We start from the raw sequence: 13,971 nt of genomic DNA, 5'->3' as shown, positions 1-13,971 counted from the left end.
TGAATATGTGTTTAATAGTACTTAAGGTACCTTAAAATTAAGTTTGTTTCCATAAATTTTCTTTGTAGAGTTTTTTGACAGAGTCGAACTGGGGACTATTTGGCGGGAGTTTTGAAATGTTTGTATTTCAGAGTTATTAGTTTTATGTTAAGTAAATGGTATTTTTTGCACCTGATTATGTGTAGTCTCTTTTATTACATCCCTATGAATGTCACTGATCACTTTTAGAGCACTGAAATTGCAAACATTAGATATTATAGGTATTTTTCTAGCCTGCGCCTGACAGTCACATTGTATGTGAACTCGTTAGAACCGATATTGTATGTGACGGATGGTTAAAGCCCATGGCACTCCCTAGATGTGGACGGAAAAGAAAAATTGACGAGAGATTTCAACGCAAGATTGTGAGGATGGTGGATAAAGAACCTCGACTAACATCCAAACAAGTTCAAGCTGCCCTGCAGTCCAGGGGTACAACAGTGTCAACTCGTACTATCCGTCGGCGTCTGAATGAAAAGGGACTGTATGGTAGGATACCCAGGAAGACCCCACTTCTTACCCTGAGACATAAAAAAGCCAGGCTGGAGTTTTCCAAAACTTACCTGAGAAAGCCTAAAACGTTTTGGAAGAATGTTCTCTGGTCAGATGAGACAAAAGTAGAGCTTTTTGGTTAAAAGCATCAACATAAAGTGTACAGGAAAAAAAAAGAGGCATTCAAAGAAAAGAACACGGTCCCTACAGTCAAACATGGCGGAGGTTCCCTGATGCTTTGGGGTTGCTTTGCTGCCTCTGGCACTGGACTGCTTGCCCATGTGCATGGCATTATGAAGTCTGAAGACTACCAACAAATTTTGCAGCATAATGTAGGGCCCAGTGTGAGAAAGCTGGGTCTCCCTCAGAGGTCATGGGTCTTCCAGCAGGACAATGACCCAAAACACATTTCCAAAAGCACTATAAAATGGTTTGAGAGAAAGCACTGGAGACTTCTAAGGTGGCCAGCAATGAGTCCAGACCTGAATCCCATAGAACACCTGTGGAGAGATCTCAAAATGGCAGTTTGGAGAAGGCACCCTTCAAATATCAGGGACCTGGAGCAGTTTGCCAAAGAAGAATGGTCTACAATTCCAGCACAGCATTGTAAGAAACTCATTGATGGTTACCGGAAGCGGTTGTTCGCAGTTATTTTGGCTAAAGGTTGTGCAACCAAGTATTAGGCTGAGGGTGCCAATACTTTTGTCTGGCCCATTTTTGGAGTTTTGTGTGAAATGATCAATGATTTGATTTTTGCTTCATACTCTTTTGTGTTTTTTCCTTGCAAGCAAATTAAATGAAGATAATAATACCAAAGAATTTGAGATAGCAATCATTTTCTGGAAGAAACTGAGTATTATCTGACAGAATTGCAGGGGTGTCAATACGTTTGGCCACCACTGTATACCTTCTTTGATAGTTTCATTGCCTCCTGTCAAGCATATTCTGTCCCAGTCAAACTGGCAGTTACTTCTTAGTATGATGTGAAGTATTAAAAAGTTAATATCAGCAATGACATTATACAGAGGAGCTCTGTATATACAGTTATATGAAAAAGTTTGGGCACCCCTATTAATCTTAAGCTTAATGTTTTATAAAAATTGGTGTTTTTGCAACAGCTATTTCAGTTTGATATATGTAATAACTGTTGGACACAGTAATGTTTCTGCCTTGAAATGAGGTTTATTGTACTAACAGAAAATGTGCAATCTGCATTCAAACAAAATTTGACAGGTGCATAAGTATGGGCACCTCACCAGAAAAGTGACATTAATATTTAGTAGATCCTCCTTTTGCGAAAATAATAGCCTCTAGTTGCTTCCTGTAGCTTTTAATGATTTCCTGGATCCTGGATGAAGGCATTTTTGACCATTCCTCTTTACAAAACAATTCCAGTTCAGTTAAGATTGATGGTTGCCGAGCATGGACAGCCCTCTTCAAATGATCCCACAGATGTTCAATGATATTCAGGTCTGGGGACTGGGATGGCCATTCCAGAACATTGTAATTGTTCCTCTGCATGAATGCCTGAGTAGATTTGGAGCGGTGTTTTGGATCATTGTCTTGCTGAAAGATCCATCCCCTGCGTAACTTCAACTTTGTCACTGATTCTTGAACATTATTGTCAAAAATCTGCTGATACTGAGTGGAATCCATGCGTCCCTCAACTTTAACAAGATTCCCGGTGCCGGCATTGGCCACACAGCCCCAAAGCATGATGGAACCTCCACCAAATTTTACTGTGGGTAGCAAGTGTTTTTCTTGGAATGCTGTGTTTTTTTGCCGCCATGCATAACGCTTTTTTATATGACCAAACAACTCAATCTTGTTTTCATCAGTCCACAGGACCTTCTTCCAAAAAGAAATTGGCTTCTCCAAATGTGCTTTTGCATACCTCAGCCGACTCTGTTTGTGGCGTGCTTGCAGAAACGGCTTCTTTCGCATCACTCTCCCATACAGCTTCTCCTTGTGCAAAGTGCGTTGTATAGTTGACCGATGCACAGTGACACCATCTGCAGCAAGTTGATGCTGCAGCTCTCTGGAGGTGGTCTGAGGATTGTCCTTGACTGATCTCACCATTCTTCTTCTCTGCCTTTCTGATGATTTTCTTGGCCTGCCACTTCTGGCCTTAGCAAGAACTGTCCCTGTGTTCTTCCATTTCCTTACTATGTTCCTCACAGTGGAAACTGACAGGTTAAATCTCTGAGACAGCTTTTTGTATCCTTCCCCTAAACAACTATGTTGAATAATCTTTGTTTTCAGATCATTTGACAGTTGTTTTGAGGAGCCCATGATGCCACTCTTCAGAGGAGATTCAAACAGGAGAACAACTTGCAAGTGGCCACTTTAAGTAGCTTTTCTCATGATTGCATACACCTGGCTATGAAGTTCAAAGCTCAATGAGGTTACAAAACCAAAAAAAGTGCTTTAGTAAGTCAGTAAAAAGTAGGTAGGAGTATTTAAAACAAGAAAATGATAAGGGTTCCCATACTTATGCACCTGTCAAATTTTGTTTGAATGCAGATTGCACATTTTCTGTTAGTACAATAAACCTCATTTCAAGGCAGAAACATTACTGTGTCCAACAGTTATTACATATATCAAACTGAAATAGCTGTTGCAAAAACACCAATTTTTATAAAACATTAAGCTTAAGATTAATAGGGGTACCCAAACTTTTTCATATAACTGTACTATATAGTGTATAATGTACAGGTAATAGAGGGATCACCAGTGACATTATAGACAGGAGCTCTGTATATAGTATATGTGTACAGGTAATAGAGTGACTTACCAGTGATTTCCCTATGTGAAGTTTTTCATCTTTGCCTTTCTTCTTCATCCGATACAGACCTCTATCACTTCTTTCAGGACTTGTCTCTGGATCTACAATTTTAACAGCATGATTTTAAAGGAATTCTAATAAACATGAAGTTTTAACACACATTCAGATTCTCATTTGGATGTCTGTTGCTGGATCCCTGTTTTTTGTTGATTCCAAAAAATGGAGTCTTTTGGGCCTGTGTTTTAGATGATGAGAAAGATCTTCGGGTTTCCTTGTTTGTTGAAAATGAGCAATGTGCATCAAATCTTTTTGTTTATAGCTACTTTTCTTAAATTATAATAGCCATCACATTTTTTCTAAACATTTATGTGTCTTCTTCCAAAATATTTTGTTTACAATTGCTGATCTGATCTTCATTGTTGCCTTATACTTGCACATTGACTATGTGTTTCAGCAAAGCAGATTTTTAAGTTTGACACTTTTTCTTTTTGTTAGAAGCAATTCACTTTTATCCATATATAATCCTTTATGACATATATAATATTCATTTTGTGAATAGAGCCTTATCTACCTGTACAAATCATTTTGACATTTACATTATGTTTGAACAAATAATCTAAAGCAACCTCATCTAAACCTACATGTCAGCCCAGTTCAAAGCTGCTGAAGTCAATTGTCAGAATTTTGTTTATTTGTGCATCCACTAATTAGAGATCAGCGAATCTTCTGAAATTCAAATTTGACTGTTTTCAGAATTTTTCTGAAAAAAATGACATGCTGTGACTTGAGCTGCCATCGATGGAAAGTAGTCCAAACTTCCAAATGCCCTGAAAATATGTGTACAACACCGAGGTTTACCAAACTGTATCCAAATTCCAATCAAGCTCTAAAACACCATCACAGCCTTAACAATTGCAAATTGAGTGTCCTCAACCTATATGGCTATGGTTAAATAGGCAGTCAAGGGTAATAAATACCGTATTTTTCGGACTATAAGACACACTTTTTTCCTCCAAAATTTTGGAGGAAAATGGGGGGTGCGTCTTATAGTCTGAATGTTGCTGGAGGGGGTATATATGTATATACTGTGTGGGGGAGCGGTTGCCGCGGAGGAGAGGGGCACAGGAGGCAGCAGCCTCCCACTGCAGCCTACACTGTCCCAGTTGCTAAAGAAAATTAATATTCACTGCTCCCCACGCCCATAGGCATGGGGAGCACTGAATATTCATGCTCCTTAATAGCGGCACACAGTGTATCAGCAGCGCGGCTCCTGCTGCTGCCGGGCGATCGCGTGTGTCCGCTATTAAAGGGCATGAATATTCACCCCCTCTCCACGCCTATGGGAGTGGGGAGGGGTGAATATTCATGCCCTTTAACAGCGGGCACACGCAATCGCCCGGCAGCAGCAGGAGCCGCACTGCGGCTACGCTGTGTGCCGGCTATTAAGGAGCATGAAGTCACTGCTCCCCCCACACACAGTCCCCTTGTGGGAAGCAGTGACTTCCGGCAGCTGATCTCTCCTTGTGAGCCACGCATGGCAGTGACACCATGCGCAGCTCACATGGAGAGATCAGTGCGGGCAGACAGGACGCAGCACTGGAGGAGAGAGAAGAGAGGTGTGTAGGAGTGTTTATTTTTTATGTGCAGTGTGATGGGGATGAGGGGGCCATACATACCAGGGTAAGGATGAGGGGGCAATACATACCAGGATAAGGATGAGGGGGGCATACATACTAGGATAAGGATGAGGGGGCCATACATACCAGGATAAGGATGAGGGGGCCATACATACCAGTATAAGGATGAGGGGGATCACACATATCAGTATAAGGATGAGGGGCATCACCCATACCAGTATAAGGATGAGGGGGCCATGCATATCATGATAAGGATGAGGGGGCCATGCATACCAGGATAAGGATGAGGGGGCCATGAATACCAGGATAAGGATGAGGGGGCCATGCATAACAGGATAGGGATGAGGGGTGCCATGCATACTAGGATAAGGATGAGGGGTGCCATGCATATCAGGATGGAGGGGTGCCATGCATACCAGGATAAGGATGAGGGGTGCCATGCCTACCAGGATAGGGATGAGGGGTGCCATGCATACCAGGATAGGGATGAGGGGTACCATGCATACTAGGATAAGAATGAGGGGTGCCATGCATACCAGGATAAGGATGAGGGGTGCCATGCATATCAGGATGGAGGGGTACCATGCATACCAGATTGGGGATGGGGGCCACGTATAATAGGAAGGGGGGGCATATATACCAGGATGGGGGATATTATCAGAATTGGGGGACATTACCCCTATACCAGTGTCAGCAGCAGACCAGTGCATCGTAACCACATTTTTTGCTTACATTTTTTTCTATTTTTTCTCCTCTAAAACCTATGTTCATCTTATGGTCCTGTGCGTCTTATAGTCCGAAAAATACGGTAGTTACTGTTTAGTAACATAATTCACTGACAAACTTTTTATGGTTTTTACAATAAAAAAGGTCTAAGTCTTTTCTGTGATCAGACAGATTATTTGTTCACTGGAGAACTAATGAAATGTTCAAACCCTGTTGGATCATGCATTTTCTAAACAATGAAATAATGAAAAGATGGTAAATAAGTGGAGATATTTTGAAATTTGAATTCGCCAGGTTTGTCAAAATAGAAAAAAAAATTGCAGTGACATCGATTTGCCTTAATTGGCAAGCACTGCAAGGTTTTTAATTGTTTGGAAAAGATGTGTAACTGTTACGGATCCGGGAGGTGGAACCTCTGTGCTACGGTGCAAGGAGGGACCCAGAGGGGCATAACTAAGTATCAACTCGGACTGACCCTGGTCGTACGGTGGCTAACGACTCCGTGACCAGGGAGGGACCGAGCAGAGGGACCAGGTGCTACTCTGGGGCCGACTTTGTAAGGGAGCAGGTGACTCCCACGGTACAGATGACAGGGACTGACCGGACTTGCAGATGGGCACAGCAGACAGGCTGGCGAGCAGAAGCCTCCGGGTAGGCTATCAGGTAGACACGGCAAGTGACGGTAGGAGTCTCTAGGAAGGCTGGCAGGTGGTCATGGCAAGTGACGGCAGGAGCCTCCGGGTAGACATGACAGGTAACAAGCGAGTATCAGGCAGGTAACAGGCAAGTGCTCCCAGGTGAGTGGACTGGCAGGCTCGGCAGGTAACAGGCAGGCAACATGCAAGTGCTCCCAGGTGAGCGGGCTGGCAAGCACGGCAGGTAAAAGGCAGGCAACAGGCAAGGGCTCCCAGGTGAGCGAGCTGGCAGGCTTGGCAGGTAATAGGCGGGCAGCAGGCAAGTGCTCCCAGGTGAGCGGGCTGGCAGGCACGGCAGGTAACAGGCAGGCAACAGGCAAGTGCTCCCACGTGAGCGGGCTGGCGGGCACGGCTGGTAGTCAGGCTAGCAGAGGGACCTGAGGGCGGAAGCAGAGGTAAGAAACACTGTGCAACAACATTTCTCGGGCACTTTGATTTTGGAGGAGGTGTCTTATATATGGGAAGACCCTCGGCTATTGGCCGGGGACTCCTTAGGACGGCGTGCGCGGCCCCTTTAAGAGGGAGGGAGCGCGCGCGCCCTAAGCACAGTGCCCGGGAAGCTGCGCGCGCCGGCAGCAGGAAGAGGAGCACTGGAGAACGCAGAGCGGGGAGCGCAGGGAGCGAGGAGGTGAGTGGGACGGCATCTCTGCCTGGCAGGGGGCAGAGACGCCAATGCTACAGTACCCCCCCCCTTTACGCCCCCCTCTATTTTAGGCCAGAAAGGAATTTTTCAAGGAGAAGCGGGGCATGAATGTTCTCCCTGGGTTCCCAAATTCTCTCCTCTAGGCCAAACCCCTTCCAATCCACTAGAAAAATGGTCTTTCCTCTTACCCTCTTAGTGGCCAGAATGTTCTCTACCTCAAAAACGTCCTCAGCGGAAACCGGAGCAGGGGGAGTACATGAATTGTTGGATAAAGAGTTAAACACAACTGGTTTGAGGAGAGATACATGGAAGGAGTTGGAAATCCGTAAGGTGGCCGGGAGTTTTAACTTGTAGGCCACTGGGTTGATTTGTTTGAGAACTTCAAATGGACCGATGAACCGAGGACCCAACTTATAGCAGGGTATTTTGAGTCGGACATGTTTGGAAGAGATCCAGACTTTATCTCCCGGGTGGAATTGAGGCGGATCCAGACGTCTCTTGTCAGCCTGTTTCTTCATCCGCTCGGAGGACTGAAGAAGTGCGGACCTAGTATTTTCCCTACATGGTGGATAACTCGCTGACAAGAGCCTCCGTGGCAGGGTTGTCCACCGAGGTGGAGATGGGAAACGTAATCCAGGGAAGTTGACCGTAGACCACGAAGAACGGGGATTTAGAAGTAGATTCGCTCTCATGGTTGTTGTAGGAGCTCCACCCAATCGGTATGGTGAGCGTTAACAAAGTGCCGGAGGTTGCTGGTAAGGATTTGGTTGATACGCTCCACTTGGCCATTGGACTGTGGATGGTAGGCGGAGGAGAAATCCTGGGTGGCATCCAGTAGTTTACAGGTAGCTCTCCAGAAGCGTGAGGTGAACTGAACCCCTCGATCTGACACAATGTGGAGGGGTAGGCCATGGAGACGGAAGATATGACGGAAGAAATCCATGGCCAGCTCCGATGCAGACGGGAGACCAGGCAGAGGAATGAAGTGGGCCTTTTAGAGAAGCGGTCGGCGACCACCCAAATGACTGTACAACTGGCAGAAACAGGGAGATCAGTAATAAAGTCCATGGCAATGTGCTGCCACAGGGCAGCGGGTACGGGAAGAGGCAGGAGGCGACCGGCTGGAAGATGTCTGGGAGCTTTGTTGCGGGCACAGGACGAACAGGCCGAGACGAAGTCTACCACATCCTTGTGAAGGGTAGGCCACCAGTAATGCCGGGTAATGAGCAGGAAGGTCTTCTTTTGGCTAGTTTAGATGAATGACCCCAGTGAAGAACCTTCTCACGATCTGGTACCGCTATAAACGTCTTATCGGGTGGAAGACGAGTCAGATCCAAGGGGGCCATCACTTTGGAGGAGTCGATGATGTGTATAGGCTCCTCCTCTTGATCGGAGGACAGGAAGGATCGGGACAAGGCGTCGGCTTTGACATTCTTGTCCGCCGGGCGGAAATGCAGGACGAAGTTGAAGCGGGCGAAGAACAAAAACCACCGGTTCTGACGCGGATTGAGTCTTTGGGCATTCTGGGGATATGCCAGGTTTTTGTGATCCGTATAGATGATTACCGGATATAGAGCCCCCTCAAGCAGGTAACGCCACTCCTCCAGTGCCAATTTAACGGCTAACAGTTCTCGGTCTCCTAAGGAGTAGTTGCGCTCAGACGAGGAGAAGAGTTTGGAGAAGAAGCCGCAGGTTACCATTCTCCCGGATGAAGACTTTTGGGTGAGCACCGCTCCGGCTCCGGAGGAGGAAGCATCAACCTCCAGGTAGAACTGTTTGTTGCAGTCCGGACGGTGCAGCACTGGGCCAGAGGAGAAGGCTTGCTTTAAGGAAAGGAAGGCCTCCTCAGCTTCGGGCGACCATTCCTTGGGATTTGCTCCCTTACGGCTGAGCGCAGATATGGCAGCAGTCCAGGAAGAGAAGTGCGAGATGAAGAGACGATAGTAATTGGCGAAGCCCAGGAATCGCTGAATCGCCTTCAACTCCTCCGGACGGGGCCACTTTAGGACAGCAGAGAGCTTCTCGGGATCCATTCGTAGGCCTGTCTGGGAGATTGCATAGCCCAGGAATGGAAGAGAGGTCTGCTCGAAGAGGCACTTCTCGAATTTTGCATAGAGGTGATTCTGCCTGAGCCTAAGCAGGACCTGATGAACATCCCTCCGGTGTTTGGGAAGATCCGGAGAGAAGACCAAGATATCGTCCAGGTATACCACCACGCAAAAGTAAAGAAGATCATGGAAGATGTCATTGACCAATTCTTGGAAGACGGCGGGAGCATTGAAGAGACCAAAAGGCATCACCCGGTATTCATAGTGACCGTCCCGGGTATTGAATGCCGTCTTCCACTCGTCTCCTTGACGGATTCGGACCAGGTTATACGCCCCACGTAGATCTAGCTTGGTAAAGATCCTAGCTCCCTTAAGACGGTCAAACAACTTGGAGATGAGTGGCAGGGGGTATTTGTTTTTTACCGTGATTTGGTTGAGTTCTCTATAGTCAATACAGGGGCGTAATGAACCATCTTTCTTCTTGACGAAGAAGAATCCGGCTCCAGCCGGGGAGGTAGATTTCCGGATGAATCCCCTGGCCACATTCTCCTCGATGTACTCCGACATGGCCCGGGTTTCGGTCGACGACAACGGGTAAATACGCCCACAGGTTGGAGTGGCGCCGGGTACCAGGTCGATCGGGCAATCATATGGCCTATGAGGTGGCAGTGTCTCTGCTTCCTTTTTATCGAAGACATCTGCATAGGACCAGTAATGTGCCGGTAGACCGGGTAAATTAGCCGGGGTAGGTGGAGGACGAGCCGGGCGAACGGGAACCAGGCAGGTCCTATGGCAATCCTGCCCCCACCGGAGTACTTCACCGGATTGCCAGTTCAGTACGGGTTCATGTCTCTGGAGCCAGGGTAGACCTAGCAATAGGGAGTGAGAGAGTCCAGACAGCACATGGAAGGAGATATTCTCAGAGTGCTGCATTCCCACCTGCAGGGTTATGGGTTCAGTGACGAGCAGGATGGTCACCGGAAGGAGTCTTCCATCCACGGAGGCTACTGACAATGGTTCAGCCAGAGGTTTGGTGGGAATCCGGTATCTCTCTATCAGGGACTGGGAAATGAGGTTTCCAGCAGCTCCAGAATCCAGGTGAGCCATTTCAAAGTAACGGTTCTCTCCCCAGGAGATAGAGACAGACAAGATCAGGGACGGAGAGGGTTTACTTTTGCCCAGGACGACCTCTCCGAGCGGTCCTAGACACTGGAGTTTCCCGGCCTCTCCGGGCAGGAACGGATGAAGTTCTCCTTACTGCCACAATAGAAACAGCTTCCCTCGGCTCGGCGTGACTCTTGGCGAGATTTGACCATCTTGGTCTGGTCGACCTGCATGGGTTCGGGCGAGTGTGCCCGGGGAGTTGCTAGTTGAGAGACAGGTCTTTGGAAAGTAGGAGCAAGACGAGGAAATCTTCGCTCCCGGGTAGTCTCTTTAGCACGTTCCAGGAAACGGATGTCGATCCGGGTAGCTAGCGACACCATGTCATCCAGGGTGGTAGGAATGTCCCGGCCGGCTAACTCATCCTTAATCCGGCCGGAAAGGCCCTCCCTGAAGATGGACACCAGGGCCTCGTTGTGCCAGGCAAGCTCAGAAGCGAGGGTGCGGAACCGTATGGCATATTGGCCCACGGTGAGACTCCCTTGGCGGATACGAAGCAGAGAGGAGGCAGTAGAGAATTTTCGTCCTGGTTCGTCGAAGACTTTCCGGAAATCAGCGAGGAAAGACGAAAGATCGGACACCAGGGGATCCCCTCTCTCCCAGAGGGGATTTAACCATGCCAGTGCTTCCCCAGTGAGGTGAGACATGATGAACGCCACCTTGGCCCGGTCGGAGGGAAACTGATGTGCCAAAAGTTCAAAGTGCAGGGTGCACTGGTTTATTAAACCCCGAGCTAGAGCGGGGTCGTCTCCAAAATGAGGAGGTGCAGAAAGCCGGGGACCTGGGTTGGATGCAGTGGTATTGGTGGGCAGCGGCGCTGCCGGAGCGGGAGTCGCACGACTCGAGGCAGACACAGGTGGAACAGTCAGTGTGTCCAGGCGGGAGTTGACACTCCGCAGGAAGTTCAGGATGGTTTCCTGTTGGGATCTCTGATGAGAAACCTCCTGGTACAGGTCAGAGAGCGAGGGGGCTTGGGGGCCACCGGGTTCCATGGCCCGAGCAAACTGTTATGGATCCGGGAGGTGGAACCTCTGTGCTACGGTGCAAGGAAGGACCCAGAGGGGCGTAACTAGGTATCAACTCGAACTGACCCTGGTCGTACAGCGGCTATCGACTCTGTGACCAGGGAGGGACCGAGCAGAGGGACCAGGTGCTACTCTGGGGACGACCTTGTAAGGGAGCAGGTGACTCCCACGGTACAGATGACAGTGACTGACCGGAATTGCAGATGGGCACAGCAGACAGGCTGGCGAGCAGAAGCCTCCGGGTAAGCTATCAGGTAGACACGGCAAGTGACGGTAGGAGTCTCTAGGAAGGCTGGCAGGTGGTCATGGCAAGTGACGGCAGGAGCCTCCGGGTAGGCACGGCAGGTAACAAGCGAGTATCAGACAGGTAACAGGCAAGTGCTCCCAGGTGAGCGGGCTGGCAGGCTCGGCAGGTAACAGGCAGGCAACATGCAAGTGCTCCCAGGTGAGCAGGCTGGCAGGCACGGCAGGTAACAGGCAGGCAACAGGCAAGTGCTCCCAGGTGAGCGGGCTGGCAGGCTTGGCAGGTAACAGGTGGGCAACAGCCAAGTGCTCCCAGGTGAGCGGGCTGGCAGGCACGGCAGGTAACAGGCAGGCAACAGGCAAGTGCTCCCAGGTGAGCGGGCTGGCAGGCACGGCAGGTAACAGGCAGGCAACAGGCAAGTGCTCCCAGGTGAGCGGGCTGGCGGGCACGGCTGGTAGTCAGGCTAGCAGCGGGACCTGAGGGCTGAAGCAGGGGTAAGAAACACTGTGCAACAACATTGCTCGGGCACCTCCATTTTGGAGGAGGTGCCTTATATATGGGAGGACCCTCGGCTATTGGCCGAGGACTCCTTAGGACGGCGCGCTTGGCCCCTTTGAGAGGAAGGGAGCGCGCGCGCCCTAAGCACGGTGCCTGGGGAGCTGCGCGTGTCGGCAGCAGGAAGAGGAGCGCTGGAGAACGCAGAGCGGGGAGCGAGGAGGTGAGTGGGACGGCGTCTCTGCCTGGCAGGGGGCAGAGACGCCGATGCTACAGTAACTATCGAAATTCTCCTAGTTCTGAATTAAAACCCTGCAAATATAGCATGAAAGTGATCTCAACATATGTGGTCATGGTTGAATGAATTTTAACTTGTGATAAACAACAGCCTGTTCAACAACACATTGCACGGATTGTTTAGGCTTTTTAATTTGTAATATACTTAAAATATTATACAGGTTTTGATACAGATACCTGCCTTTCTGGTGTTTATACACACGTGGAATACATGTAAGAAGCCATGACCTTTTGACTAGTGATGGCAGGCCTGTAATTGACACTAGGCATCGGTGGTCAGGTGCCTAGGGCAGCTGATTTCATGTGGCAGCACCTGGATCAAGAGTAAAAAATATATATATTTTTTAATCTTCCTTCTCTCCCTCAGAACCTTTAATAAAACCAGATTATTTTGGAGGAGTTGGTGTCCTTGCATTAATTTGTATTAGTGTCTTTAAGACACGACTACAAATGAACACCTGAGTGCGCCGGCACTTCTGGTGTCAGAGAAGCTTCAATAAGCTCCCTGCTCAGACATGCACCAGCGCGCTTACGCTGCTGAGGTTGCGGCAATCCAATGATGTCACCTCATCATGCTGTAGAAGTCACTGCAGAGTGCCGCAGAGGAGGAGAAGCCAGATCCTGGATCAGGTAAGTGCACATTAAATAAGTTGATTTTTCAGCAAATAGTAAGCTAAACTGTATATGCCTGGTATTATTTTTATATGCGCTACGTAAATGTTTATGCAGTCTAATTGTCATTTTGGGAGTGACAGACTCCCTTTCAGCAAGTTTAAAAGTCATTTCACCTGATAAATGAACCTTTTGCTTGTGCATTACATGATTGACAGTCTATTTAGATACTGTTTATCTAAACAACCTCAGTATGAAAGCACTTTAAATGGGTTGTCTCAAGTATGAAAGTATTCCCCTTTACTCAGGATAGGGGATAACTTTCCGATCACTGGGGTTCTAACTGCCATGACCTCCAGCGATCCCTAGAAGTGGAGCAGAGATCGATCATCTGCACTGCTGCTCCATTCATTCTTAATGGAGATTAAATGGAGATTGCTGAGTGCAGTACTGCCATTACAATTAATAGAGCGTCAGTGTGGATGATTGACCTCCGCTTCAGTCAGCTATGGCTCTTCAGAGTCCTTATTTTCAGGATCAGTGGGGGCCACAGCGGTTGGAACGTTTTCACCTATCCCAAGGATAGGGGATAACTTTCAAACTTGACACAACTGTTTTAGAGACTATCTAAACTATTACCGTATATTCCGGCGTATAAGACGACTTTTGAAGACTGAAAAATCTTCTGTCTAGTCTGGGGTCGTCTTATACGCCGGTAATGCTTTTGAACTTTCAGAAATTGACATGCGGGGATACTCTGGGGGTGTTAATAAGCTGCCGTGGCCGTATCCCTGCCATGTCGGAGTTAATATAAGGTGGAGGGAGTTAAAATACGGCGGCGGTAGGTCCAGACGGTCAGCGCTTCTGTGCTGAAACTGACACATCGCTGCGTATTCCCAGCTCCGGACACAGCGCAGGGCTTCTGTGCCGACAGCTTTCACTTGTCACAGAAGCGCTGCGCTGTGTCCGGAGCAGGGAAGTTCGCATCGCTTCTGTGACAATATATGAAAAGCCGGCAATTCAGCAGCGGCATAAGCCGGCACCCGACAATTTAGAATAGAAAGAATAGAGC

Source organism: Phyllobates terribilis, unplaced genomic scaffold (assembly GCF_046119375.1).
Source record: "Phyllobates terribilis strain yellow unplaced genomic scaffold, ASM4611937v1 Scaffold_4__5_contigs__length_816908805, whole genome shotgun sequence".
NCBI lineage: Eukaryota > Metazoa > Chordata > Amphibia > Anura > Dendrobatidae > Phyllobates > Phyllobates terribilis.
Note: the sequence above shows the minus strand (reverse complement) of the source record.